This window comes from Bos indicus, chromosome 4, assembly GCF_029378745.1.
Source record: "Bos indicus isolate NIAB-ARS_2022 breed Sahiwal x Tharparkar chromosome 4, NIAB-ARS_B.indTharparkar_mat_pri_1.0, whole genome shotgun sequence".
In the NCBI taxonomy this organism is placed as follows: Eukaryota; Metazoa; Chordata; class Mammalia; order Artiodactyla; family Bovidae; genus Bos; species Bos indicus.
In genome coordinates, this window is record NC_091763.1 from 108255108 (window position 1) to 108270161 (window position 15054).

At 41.6% G+C, this 15054-nt stretch overlaps 1 protein-coding gene across 5 annotated transcripts in view; it reads right to left on the reverse strand.

Annotated features, from left to right (window-relative positions):
* Positions 1–15054, reverse strand: part of TPK1 (thiamin pyrophosphokinase 1) — a 384981-nt gene that overhangs the window by 144839 nt on the left and 225088 nt on the right. The window lies entirely within an intron of this gene.

Genomic DNA, 15054 nt, shown 5'->3' on the forward strand with positions numbered 1-15054 from the left:
CCTCAATAAGGAAACTGATTATGTCCATTCACTTCTATTTAAAACCTTATCTACACTCCGTAAAGGTGGCAGTGAAGCCTGATTCTGTTAGAGAAGAAGTTGGCTTTACATGTTATACTTGCTTAATGAATTTATCTCTGAAAATTGCTCCTTCTACACCGACTAACATCATACCAAGATCACGAATCATAAAATCAGAAATAGAATTACAGAAGGGAGAGACCTAAAGGGCCAATCGGACATGGACTTGGAACCTGGCTTCACTGTTAAATGGAAGACTAACCCTTGACAAGTCACTGCATCTTTCTAAGACCTAGTTTGCTCCTTAAAATCAGGTCCTACTGGCTCCAACTCAAAAGATGTTATGGGAGCAAAGTAGTTCTCTCATTAGAAAGTGCACAGAATAACCTGAGGAACATTTTCAAACATACATAAGCCAAAGCTCAGAGACTACCTAGTTGGAATTTCCAGTGTGTTCCTTCAAAAAGGTATCAATACACATGGGAAAATTACCATACAGAGGTGCATCCAGACAATAGTGTTCTAAGCAGCCATGAATAAAAGAAAGAACATGATCTCTATTACTGAAGATAGAGCAGTCTCCAAAATTACCTTTCTTTTCTGCAAGGATCTAATATTCTGAAAGAGGGTGGTAGTGATGAAGAGGGTAAAAATGAAAACAAGACATCTGATGATAATTTTTATGAAGCTTTTGATGAGTGTAATTACTTTCAAGTAATAATTAAAAAAGAAAATCTTATAACTACAAATAAACCGTGACAAGTGAACCTAAGAGTTAAATCTATAGCATAACCACAGAAAGAACAAAATTTATTATTTCAAATGACAAATTTTAGACACAATACTCTGGTTGGACTATAATTTAAAGGCAAATGGAAAGATCTGCAAAGAAATTTTAAATTTCCTTCAGTAGTTTACTATTTAGTGGTAGTTTAGGTATTATAATTTTAAAACTAGTACCATACACTATAGTATAAAACAAGCATGTTATTTCAAATCAGGAATTTTGAGGGAGGGCAAAAGAAATAAAAATAAAATAATGTGATGAGACATCTGCAATTTAATTTCAAATGGTCACCCTCCCCTCAAATACACCTATTCATAGATAAAGTATACAATGCTTACATTTAAAGTGGTTGGGATGTGCTGCTTATTATACTCTTCTTTCAAATTCTCTACATATATGACAATTTTCACAATAATAAGTTCACAGGGGAAAAAAAAAAAGCCTATGCAGATGATTCCAGCAGCAGCTCCTAAAGGCAGCACTCTCAGGGCATCCAGTTTCAGTTCAGTCGCTCAGTCGTGTCCAACTCTGCGACCCCATGAATCGCAGCACGCTAGGCCTCCCTGTCCATCACCAACTTCCGGAGTCCACTCAAACTCATGTCCATCAAGTCGGTGATGCCATCCAGCCATCTCATCCTCTGTCATCCCCTTCTCCTCCTGCCCTCAATCCCTCCCAGCATCAGGGTCTTTTCCAATGAGTCAACTCTTTGCATGAGGTGGCCAAAGTACTGGAGTTTCAGCTTTAGCATCAGTCCTTCCAATGAACACCCAGGACTGGTCTCCTTTAGAATGGACCAGCTGGATCTCTTCGCAGTCCAAGGGACTCTCAAGAGTCTTCTCCAACACCACAGTTCAAAAGCATTAATTCTTCAGCACTCAGCTTTCTTCACAGTCCAACTCTCATATCCATACATGACCACTGGAAAAACCATAGTCTTGACTAGATGGACCTTTGTTGGCAAAGGAATGTCTCTGCTTTTTAATATGCTACTCTCAGGGCATAGAAGAGACTAAAACTGGTTACTCTTCCTTCATGCTTTTGGGGCCTCCTCAAGGTTCAGTGCAATTCAGAGAGGAAGCTGGGATTCTGACAAGACAGCAGCTACGAAGCAAAGGGTAAAGGACTAGGTTTCAGAAAACTCCCTAGACTGTTGTTGATGGATTTTCCACACACTCGCAATGCTGTTCTATGAAGTTCCCTCATCTGAGAAACAGGAACAATGTCCCTGTCTGCTAACTTCAAAGGGCTGCTGAGAATCAAGTGAGACAATGATGAAGGTCCTTTGCAAACTCTAAAAATATTATTTTTTGGTAATTTTCCAGCATTTCCAGTATACACGTTATTTTACAACTCATGCGTGGCTCTTCAGAGTCTTCAGTGATAGTCTAATATTCAGCATGCCTTCGACATTCAGAGCATCCAACCTACTTAACAACGTATCAGCAGTGTCTCCGTCTGCTTCAGAAGACAACAGGAAATCAGGGGCATCCCCGGTGTTCCATTTTCTGTCAAAGTTTACCATTCTCACTCTCTCTCAGTCTATCGACCATCTTGGTTATGCTCTGCTTTGCCAATTTCCTTCCTGACTCAGATACATTTTGATAAATTTTATTGTTAAGTTATAACGTAGGCATCAAAGTCAAATATTCTAATTCTGATGATGATAAAGTTATAAAGGACTAACAGGAGCTTTTAAAAGACTGTATATATGGAATAGTGGTTTTCAGGAAAAAAAAATCCTCCTCCTCCAAAAACCTTCCTCTCAGTCAGATTGGCTTGGAAGAGGTAAGACTCTTGGGGTACGTGTGTGTGCATGTACAGTGTGGTAGAGTTGCTAAGTTGCGTCCGACTCTGCAACTCCATGGACTGCAGCCTGCCAGTCTCCTCTGTCCATGGGATTTCCTGGGCACGAACACTGGAGTGGGTCGCCATTTCCTCCTCCAGAGGATGTTCCTGACTCAGGGATCAATTAGATGTGTTATATGTATGTGTATGTATGGGAGTGAGATACCTGAGCCACTCCTTGACAGAGCTTCAACATACCCAGCATGAATGCTTAGTTTGAATAAGTACCCTTGAATCCAAGCCCTCCTAGCTTAAGTTTACTTGGATAAATATTCCACTTTTTCTTCAATTTTGATTGCACTGGAACAAATAAGATCAAAATGCTCCCCAACTCAGGGGAAAAAAGAAATCTTAATTGGATGAGAAGTCATACAACTCGGCTGGAACTGTATGAAGCTCTTTATACAGAAGCTTTCACTAGTGCCAACCTTCTTCCTGGAGGCTCATTTCATTTCCCTGCTGCTAACACTCAAATCACTTCACAGTTCATTGATACTGCATTGGCAACCCTTTGTTTTCAATCAAAGGAAGATGCTGAAGCAATGCTCAATTGAACTAAGTATACATGACACAGTGTACTTGCGTCCTTGCCACAGAGGACTGGGGAGGCGGGGGTAAAGGGAAATATGACACTCAGCATCCAATATTCCATGACTTTCCCCAGAATTGGATTAGGATAAATTATGATGACAGGCCTGAGACAAACGCTGATGCTATCTCTTCTACTGTTTCACCTGCACACAGCACTCTTTCGGATTGCATCAAGACTCCTAACCTGATTCTCTGTCACTCATGGCTGAAAACAAAAGGCCACTGTTCAAATAAGTTTTTAAACAGTTTCCATGGAGACTGAATTTTATATTTCCTCCCTTGCTGCTTTGGAATCACTAAGGGATCACCACTGGTTTTTGCTGATGGGCATCTTTCTATAAATATCCCTGAATGAAAGACTTAAGGTCAAAGAACTTGTATGTTGTGTGGGTGAGCGGTGGGCGTCAGGGTGGTCATTTCTCACCTTTAGCCTTGAAGCTTCATTGTATTCAGGTTGCTTTAAAATCTACCACCCCTGCCGCCGTCCTCCTCATGTATTTGCTCAAGAATTAGCACACCTGCACTTCGCTGGGTGCTCCAGTGGGTGAGAATCTGCCTGCCAACACAGGACACAGATTCAATCCTTGGTCTGGGACGATCCCACATGCTGCAGGGCAACTAAGCCCATGAGCCACAACTACGAGGCCCACGATCTAGAGCTCGCAGCTCGAGCCGCAACTACTGCGTCCACGTGCCACAACTACCGAAGCCCACACACCGTAGAGCCAGCGCTCCGCAACAGCAGAAGCCATCGCAATCAGAAGTCTGCACACCGCCAGCAGGGGCTAGACCCCTGCTTGCTGCAATTAGAGAAAGCTCACGCACAGCAACGAAGACACAGCACAGCCAGAAGTAAGTAAGCAAGTAACTTTTTTAATAAAAATAAGAAGAGAGAAGTGCAAACCACAGCCACTAAAAGAAGCTATTGCTCCCCAAGGTTCCAGAACCTTAATTCTAGCTGCATCTCCTATGGCTCCCCAGGATCCAGCATTTTATTTTAGAGCTCCTACAAAGATGGCAAGTTCTCTAAGGCTCTTTTGCCTTTTAACATTAAAGGTCGCCCATTCATTCATTATCTGGCCTCGCCTGATCTTAGGTGCAGCGCACAGGATCTTTGATTGTAGTTGTAGCATGTGAAATCTCAGTTGCTACATATGAGATCTAGCTTCCTGACCAGGGATGGAACCCGGGCCCCCTACATTGAGAGCGTGGGGTATTATTAGCCACTGGACCACCAGGGAAGTCCCACATTAAATGTCTTCATTCCTTTCTTTGGCTGACTGCTCATCAGCTAGGATCTCCCTGAGACACTGGGCACACTCTCACCATAAGCCCTGGGCCCAATCTGGGTTAAATGTTTTTTCCGTGCTGTCTGCATAGCATCCAGCATTTCCTCATAATGAGTGTAAATTTTTCTATTTATTCTTCCATCCTTTCCTCTGAAGTCTACACAGCAGAACAGAAGCAGTGCCTTTTACTTCTGCAGACGCACTGCCCACCACCATGTGTATCACATCTTTGGTGCTTAAACAATGCTTTTTGTTGAAGCATTCTATGCTGTACATCTGCTTCCCTGATAGCTCAGCTGGTAAAGAATCTGCCTACAATGCAGGAGACATCAATTCAATTCCTGGATCAGGAAGTTCCCCTGGAGAAGGGATTGGCTACCCACTCCAGTATTCATGGGCTTCCCTGCTGGCTCTGATGGTAAAGAATCCACCTGCAATGCGGGAGACCTGGGTTCGATCCCTGGGTTGGGAAGATCCCCTGGAGGAGGGCATGGCAACTCACTCCAGTATTCTAGATCCATGGACAGAGGAGCCCAGTGGGCTACAGTCATGGGGTCACAGAGTCGGACACGACTGAGCGACTACAGCATATGCTGTACATCAACCAAAACAGAATCAGCAGAACAGAAAACAAGCCTAAAAAAATAAATACTTTGTGAGTGTGTGGTTTCACTTCTTAAAGAAAGCTAGTTTCATTAAACATGGGTAAAATCACAGAGGGAAAGTTCTTACAGAGATCTAAAGGGGACATTTGGGTCCTTACAAAATGAGAGCTGAACGGCTCTAAAATTTTGTTGTCTTACTGCAAATTAAAATATGATATTTGCAAATATATTCATCTGTATTTGCAAAGCACAAATAGACACAGATGCAGAGAACAGACATATATATACTGGAGGCTGGGGGAAAGGAGGGTGAACTTGGGACACGGGAATTGATATCTATACACTATTGATCAGAAAGTGAAGAGGAACTAAAAAGCCTACTGATGAAGGTGAAAGAGGAGAGTGAAAAAGTTGGCTTAAAACATTCAGAAAATGAAGATCATGGCATCTGGTCCCATTACTTCATGGGAAATAGATGGGGAAATAGTGGAAACAGTGTCAGACTTTATTTTTGGGGCTCCAAAATCACTGCAGATGGTAACTGCAGCCATGAAATTAAAAGATGCTTACTCCTTGGAAGAAAAGTTATGACCAACCTAGATAGCATATTGAAAAGCAGAGACATTACTTTGCCAACAAAGGTTCATCTAGTCAAGGCTATGGTTTTTCCTGTGGTCATGTATGGATGTGAGAGTTGGACTATAAAGAAAGCTGAGTGCTGAAGAATTGATGCTTTTGAACTGTGGTGTTGGAGAAGACTCTTGAGAGTCCCTTGGACTGCAAGGAGATCCAGCCGGTCCATTCTGAAGATCAGCCCTGGGATTTCTTTGGAAGGAATGATGCTAAAGCTGAAACTCCAGTACTTTGGCCACCTCATGTGAAGAGTTGACTCATTGGAAAAGACTCTGATGCTGGGAGGGATTGGGGGCAGGAGGAGAAGGGGATGACAGAGGATGAGATGGCTGGATGGTATCACTGACTTGATGGACGTGAGTCTGAGTGAACTCCGGGAGTTGGTGATGGACAGGGAGGCCTGGTGTGCTGTGATTCATGGGGTCGCAGAGAGTCGGACACGAATGAGCGACTGAACTAAACTAAACACTATTGATCCTATGCATAAAATACATAATTAATGATAGCTTACAGTATAGCCCAAGGAACTCTACTCAGTGCTCTGCAGTGACCTAAACAGAAAGAAAATCTGAAAAAGAGGAGATATGTGTATACAGTATAGCTGATTCACTTTGCTGGACAGCAGAAACTGATACAACATTGCAAAGCAGCTATATTCCAATAAAAATTAATTTAAAAAGGCATGGTTAAAAAAATAATATTAGTTAGTACACTGTTCAACAACAGGAAACGTTTTTGTTTTATGTTTCTTAAGTGCCATATAGTGGAGGAGGAGGAAAAGCACACAGCCAGGCAGAGGGGAGGAGGAGTGTAGAAACATTTTGCTAGAAAGCTGGGCAAGGTCTGAAGTGAGGGAAGGAAGGGGGTGCTTAGGGCAGCTGTGTGTCTGGGGGCAGTCCCTGTGAGAAAGAATCTGCTGCCCTGGCATATGGAGCAGACAAACCAAAGAAAAAGCACAAGCAAAGCAATGAGACACTCTGAAGAGTGTCTAGGTCGGACGCTGAGTGGCAGGACTTCCCGGAGAAGGAAGCTTGGCTGGGCACAGGACGGAGGAAGGAAGCGGGGTTAGTGGTTTGCCTTGTGGAAGAAGAAAGGGAGATCGGGCGAGCTCTGTGTGACAGGTCATTTACAGACATGAAATGCCCTCGTGGTCCTTTGTTAGATATCACTGCATGAAATCTACTTCATTTGCAGCATAAATTTCCTCTCTAAGAAATGCTATGCATAACCCTGGGCAAATCATTTTACCTGTAAGTCCCTGCCATTGCTCATCTATAAAACGACCTCTAAGGCTTCATACTATTTACACTAATATTGAATAGCTGTATGCTTCAGGATAAATTATACAAAAGATTCTAAGATGCCAAGCCACAACAAAAATTGAGAAGATATAGGAGGAGAATGAAATAATAATTTTAAAGAAAGGAATTGTAAGTGGATAATAAATAATGAAAAGATTATCAGTGCTGTCTATAGGGTCTAATCACTCTGAGAATCACTTCTCTGAGTTATCACTGATGAGAGGGGGCTGGATGTGCGGACAGACAGACCCACACCCTCAGCTCTCTGCAGAAACCATCATGTATACCAAATTTACATCATGAATACTCAGCTTTTCTCTATCAGACTACTAACATCTTTCTATCATATTCATTACCAATATTACAAATGTATAATGGAGAAGGCGTCAGGACTTTATACAGTAAATAATAGATCTAGTGAGATGAAACAAACAAAAAAAACCCAGTAAGAAACATGACTATGATCATAAGGAATTAATATTTACAACATATTTAGAGGTTGTTCAACTGAGTTAAAAACCGACAGCATCCATCCTGTGACCATTCTCTTGTACATCAGATACTAGAATCCTAAATAGGAATCACCAAACGAGGTTTAGGATAATGCAAAAGGCATGCCTTATTAACTCTTGGACATCTCATTTCTTGGTCATAAATCCTATTAACTTGTATTACCAACTGCCATAAAACTTGGAGATATAAGATAATTTATGCTCAGTGTACAGAAGCTAATGTTTCTGGACTTCTGAGAAGCACAGGACCAGAAAATGAGGAAGTGTGTATGTGAAATCAGCAGCCACTCACACCGCATGGTGAGTGTGACAAACACGCTCTCAGCATCTGGCTGGCCAAACGAGGAACACAGCCTAACCCATCACTGACATCAGTGGGTTTCATGGCTAAAATGTCTCTCACCAATTTTATAAAATCTGTTCATAAAAGGGCATGATGTTTTGTTAACAACACCTTTTTGTTTGGAAGTAAAAGAGGGATATTTGCTCTTCAGGGAGGAGTGATTAGACATTCTATTTTTAATTTGCTACTTTTTTTTTTTTTTACTGTTTCTTTTTTTTTTTATTTTATTTTTAAACTTTACATAATTGTATTAGTTTTGCCAAATATCAAAATGAATCCGCCACAGGTATACATGTGTTCCCCATCCTGAACCCTCCTCCCTCCTCCCTCCCCATACCATCCCTCTGGGTCGTCCCAGTGCACTAGCCCCAAGCATCCAGTATCGTGTATCGAACCTGGACTGGCAACTTGTTTCTTACATGCTATTTTACATGTTTCAATGCCATTCTCCCAAATCTTCCCACCCTCTCCCTCTCCCACAGAGTCCATAAGACTGTTCTATACATCAGTGTCTCTTTTGCTGTCTCGTACACAGGGTTATTGTTACCATCTTTCTAAATTCCATATATATGCGTTAGTATACTGTATTGGTGTTTTTCCTTCTGGCTTACTTCACTCTGTATAAGATACACAATGGAGTATTACTCAGCCATTAAAAAGAATACATTTGAATCAGTTCTAATGAGGTGGATGAAACTGGAGCCCATTAATTTGCTACTTTAAAATGGCAGTTTGCTCATCTCTTCAAGCAAGCGCTACCTACTGCGCTTTCCATTCATAATGACATCAGACCCCACAGCAAGTGAAATATGCCAAAATACTACCAAAAAGACATTGTCTACTAAAAGTCAACCTGCTAAAAACTTCCACTCTTCCAGATTTATATAGACCTGGAACTACACTATTGTCTTCTCGTTTTAAAATCCAATTTATAATTAACAAAAACAAGTCAGAGGAAGGGGGCTGAAAAGAGAAGTAGATGAAAGATTTCAGGCTGCAACAATCTACACAACTTTAAGCGAATGCGCTCAAGACACACAGGCCGGTGACAAATGACTAATATACCTTTAATGAACGAAGGATGATGGTTTATTTATACAGCAGACTCACCAGAGTCCTGTATGTAGACTCTCCGAAAGAAACGCAGAACATTACAGAAACACTAAGATGAATTGAAGGTAGGGAGGCTTTTTCTGAAAAATCAGGAAAAGCACATTTTAGTTCCATGGCCCAGGGGTATCCCAGGTACTTGAACCATCACGGAGCAGACACGGCACTAAAACATTTTTATCAGCCAAAGACCATGTCTCATTCCTCCTGCTATTAGCTTCAATTTCAGATAACATAGAATCATAGAAACAATTCTAGAAGATGCTGTCCTCAAAAACAATACTCAAATGATAACTAACATTTATATAGAATTTTTAGTTCAGTTCAGTCGCTCAGTTGTATCTGACTCTTTGTGACCCCATGGACTGCAGCATGCCAGGCCTCCCTGTCCATTACTAACTCCCAGAGTTTACTCAAACTTATGTCCATTGAGTCAGTGATGCCATCCAACCATCTCATCCTCTGTCATCCCCTTCTCCTCCTGCCTTCAATCTTTCCCAGCATCAGGGTCTTTTCAAATGAGTAGTCAGCTCTTCACATTCAGGTGGCCAAAGTACTGGAGTTTCAGCTTCAACCTCAGTCCTTCCATTGAATATTTAGGACTGATTTCCTTTAGGATGGACTGGTTGGATCTCCTTGCAGTCCAAGGGACTCTCAAGAGTCTTCTCCAACATCACAGTTCAAAAAGATCAATTTTTCAGCGCTCAGCTTTCTTTACAGTCCAACTCTCACATCCATACATGACCACAGGAAAAACCAGAGCCTTGAGTAGATGGACCTTTGTTGGCAAAGTAATGTCTCTGCATTTTAAAATGCTGCCTAGGTTGGTCATAACATTCCTTCCAAGGAGTAAGCATCGTTTAATTTCGGAAACAATATTCAAATGATAATTAACATTTATATTGAATTTTAGCACTTTTTATGTATGTTAGTGGTTTGATGATACTCTCATTTAATCTGCTTAAATGGACAAAGTTTTTTTTTGTAGGTAGATTTTGTTATAATTGAGGAAAACACACAGTATTGTTTTTGTTTAATTTCAGGGTGTAGCCACAAGGAGGGATATACCCTTAAAGTGCAACCAAGATTAATCTTATTTGCAAAGAATCTTGTAGAGAACACACACACACACACACACACACACACAACAGATAATGCGCAATCTGTGCACTGTGGCTTGTGTTAAGAGTGTCATTTGCATTTTAGCCCATTAATGCCATGAAGGAGGAAATGTAGTGGAACGACCGTGGAGTCAAAACACTGCCGTGTGACCGTATGGCCTGTCCTGCTTTCCTCCCCCAGGATTGTTATGAAACTCAAATAGATGCTTTTTATGAAAGTCCCCAAATGAGCTTTCTCAAGATCAGCTATCTGATGACTTTCAATTAAAAACTACATTTAAAACACTTTGAAACTGTTCTTTATTTGTCACTGAAGCATACCAGATTGATTTCTTCAGTCTAGTTCCAAAATATTTGCAAATGGTTTCAATTTATGTTTATGGTGTACCCATCCTGACCATGATTACAATAAGCCCTATTAACCAGGAACAGCATCCCACAGACATCCATCCTCAATATGCACACTACTGAATACAGACGTGTGCTTTATTATATGTGCAACATACAACGCGGAGATATGTGAAAACACATACTGCACAGTCATTTTAGCTCCAATGGTACATATCCCATTTCTAGGATGTAGGTTGAATCTCTGCAATAATTTTAATATAGCTTTTAACAGATTTTTGGTATTAATCACATTTCATAAGTATACCATTAAAACTGCTTACAAATATGGTAGAGTGTGTAAGACTGATTGGTATCTTAAGCCCTCAAACACACTCATTTTGGGTTTTGCAGTTGTCCTAGAAGCTGACTGACAAGTCTGTTATACAGAGTGAAGTCAGTCAGAAAATTACATAAGGTATGTTAATGCTTATGGATAGAGTCTGAAAAAGTGGTACAGATTATATTATTTACAAAACAGAAAGAGAGAGACAGACACAGAGGGGGAAAAAGTATGGATACCAAGGAGGGATGATGGGGAGGGGTGGGATGAACTGGGAGACTGGGGTTGACATATATACATTATTGATACTATGTACAGGTAACTAATGGAGAAGGCAACGGCACCCCACTCCAGTACTCTTGCCTAGAAAATCCCATGGACGGAGGAGCCTGGTAGGCTACAGTCCATGGGATCGCTAAGAGTCAGACACGACTGAGAGACTTCACTTTCACTTTTCACTTTCATGCATTGGAGAAGGAAATGGCAACCCACTCCAGTGTTCTTGCCTGGAGAATCCCAGGGACGGGGGAGCCTGGTAGGCTACCATCTATGGGGTCACACAGAGTCGGACACGACTGAAGTGACTTAGCACAGCATAGCATAGCATAGCATAGGTAACTAATGAGAACCTACCGCATAGCACACCTCTACTCAGTGCTCTGCTGCTGCTAAGTTGCGTCCAACTCTTTGCGACCCAATGGACTGTAGCCTGGCAGGCTCCTCTGTCCATGGGATTCTCCAGGCAACAATACTGGAGTGGGTTGCCATGCCCTCCTCCTCAGTGCTCTATGGTGACTAAATGGCGAGGGAAGCCGAAACTGGGCGGCTATGTGTACACATACAGCTGTACAGTAGAAACTAAAGCAACGGTACTCCAATACAAAAGCAAGTGACTGAGAAGCAGGGACCCGGGCAGTGTCTCTGGTCGGCCCTGCCAAGCCCCCAGACCAAAGTCTGTGCTAAACATTCTCACTGCTCCATGTGATGGAGGGCGTGGTCTTGCACAAGCTTTCCAATTCACACTATGCAATCATTACTTGCTTAGGATAAGGTAATTTTCTAGTCGTTTCAATAAGACAAAAACAAACAGACCAGAGATTCTAGAGGGCCTGATGGCTTAGACAGTAAATAATCTGCCTTCAGTGCAGGAGACCCAGGTTTGATCCCTGGATGGGAAAGATCCCCTGGAGAAAGGAATGGCAACCCACCCCAGTAATCTTGCCTGGAGAATTCCATGGACAGAGGAGCCCGGAGGGCTACAGTCCGTGGACGCACAAAGACTGAGTGACTAACACACTCATGGTGTGTGTAGGCACGCTCATCACGATCACTATGTTTGGGGACCTGGGGATTCTCTTCTTTAATGAGTAAACTTTGAGTCATACTACGAATGAAAAGAAAAGATGATTACATTACTACACGTTTTGTGTAGGGTCCCGACCCCAGCCTTTCTCTCCCAACTTCAGCTTCTGGCCCTCTGACAGAGACTACGCCCTCTGCTCAGTCCTCTCTCCAGCCCACGGCTTCCTCTCTTAGACCACCTCACACCGGGCTGGGGCAGTGTAACTGCGTTCCCACCAAAGGCAACGCGAGCCACTGCCAGGCCTGGCCTTTAAAAACACGTGGTACCTGGTGGTCCAGGGGCTGAGATTTTGCACTTCCAAAGCAAGGGGCATGGGTTCGATCCCTGGTTGGGGAAGTAAGATTACACACGCCACACAGCCAAAAAATAAATGCATTTATAAAAATTTTAAAGAAGAAAACATGCAGTACCACTCCTCCTTATAGTTATCTTTTTGCCCTGCTGCCTCAATGTGTCCCAACTGGCTCAGATACGAAGTAGACCATACCGCCCAAACCATAGCAGATTCTCCATGAATGAGAAAAAAAAAAAAAAAATTTAAGCTCATTCTCAGTTAAGCCTCTGAGATTTGGGGGTTAATTATCATTGCAACATACCCAGGGTAGATTAGTACCCTGGCCAATTGAGAACAACAAAAAGCTAGGGAAAAAAAAGGGGGGGAGGATCTTTGAAAATGCATCAAACCTTTCCCCTCCCCCCACCAAAGAATACTCAAAACCCCAAAACTAGGTTTTGATTGAAAAGGAACACCAAATCTAACTTTCACCTTACACGCATTTGATTTTTCTTTTTTACCAAATCATGAACCTGCACGTCAATTTCTTCAGCCTCTGAGTGTGGAGGTCATCAGGAGAGTGAGCTTGAGCAAGGTAGGAGTGTAAAGGAGACTGCACTGCTTAAGCAAACACTCACAGAGCAAAGAGGAAGAGAAAGAACACTCCCACGGGAATGCTAGGAAAACTGCCGACCAAATTCAGGATGAAAAGAGGAACAAGTCTTCCTGGGGCATCTGTAATCAGAAGTCAAACTCCCAGCAGAATTAGCTTCAAAATATATACCACCTAGATAGTCTCCCAAAAATCTCAAACAAAAGGTCTTAAGTTTTTAGTGTCTATAAATAACTGGGCTAGAAATCCACTCCAGAGTCTTCTTGGACTCACTTTTAACTCCTATTTCAAGTAATTCCCACGGGAAAAGTTCTCAGAAATACGAGGTCACAGAGAAAAATCACAAAATACAGAATGAAATCAAGGTTACAAAATATAAAGGGAAAAAAGAACAGAAAAGACAGCTAACTTATAAAGACTGCAGATACCAGAATTATTCTAGACTATAAAGAAAGTACAACAATTACATTTTAAGAGTTTTTAAATTGTGAGTAAGGAGAAAGTATGTAAGAGAGATGAATCATGACAGGAATTTAAAAGCCTCTGCTACGAAAAGGATAAGTTTAGTAGCAAAATAGAACAGCTAAAGCAGAAGAGTGAAGTGGTTTGCAGAGGTTATGAGGAACTTCAGAATGCAGCTCAGAGAAACTAAGAAAATATGAAGGAAGTTCTGAGATATATGTGATGCAATTAGAGGATCATATGTGTGTGTGTGTGTGTGTGTGTGTGTGTATAGATATACACACATATATATACACGTATATGTGTATATGTATATATGTATACATATATATACACACACATATACACCCAATTGGAGTTGCAGAAGAAGAAAGAAAGAGAATATGATGGGACAATATTTGAAAACATAACGGCTGTGAGTTCTCCAAACTGATGACAGACAGCAACCTATAGACAGAGAATTAATTCTAAGAAATCCCAAGCTGAGTACATTTTAGGAAGTCTGTATTTATACAATAAAGGTACAGAACACCACAGACAACGAAAAGATCTTAAGAGCAGAAGTCATTTTTAGACGTGGCTTTTGCTATCAGTCCAGTACTTGGGCCACCTCATGAGAAGAGCTGACTCATTGGAAAAGACTCTGATGCTGGGAGGGATTGGGGGCAGGAGGAGAAGGGCACGACAGAGGATGAGATGGCTGGATGGCATCACTGACTCGATGGACGTGAGTCTGAGTGAACTCCAGGAGATGGTGATGGACAGGGAGGCCTGGTGTGCTGCGATTCATGGGGTCACAAAGAGTCGGACACGACTGAGCGACTGAACTAACTAACTAACTAACTTTGCTATCAGTTAATGTTTCAACTTTACTTTTCAAAAATTATTCTATGATATCTAGTTACTTCTTAGCCAAAGTATTTATACAGAGACAAGTTACAGTTGACTATTTTAGTATTCATAGAATCATATAAATAAAAAAATAATAAAACAATAAAGCTCAATGCTTCACAGCTGTAGAGAGTTTCACACTTCAGAAAGTGTCAGGAAATTGTAAGTATTTAACAAACACCTAATTAGAAATCTAAGAAGCATATCTGTGCATGTCAGACTGCTAACTGAACTATTTTAATGACTTTGCCATAGCTTATGGCAAAAAAAATTCATACTCTAGTATATATCATTCAAGGCTTTTCACAGTCAGGATCTAAACGAGTCTTCTGGACCTCAGAGTCTTCTGAGTCTGATATTTAGGTATTTTCCATACGGCTGCTCAGTATTACCTGTAGATCCCACAACATGCCCTGCAGCTCTTTCTTTCTTTAGTGGCTCCTTCTAATTGGAATGACTTTCCCATCATTTCCCATAACAGAGATCTACTCATCCTTCAAGGGTCTGTTGAAACGTAAGCTCTACAGAATTCATGTTCCATGAAAGCAAGGGTTTTGCTATTGCTGGCTGCTGTATCCTCAGAAAAGCACTTGACACACAGCAGGTACTCAGTAAACATT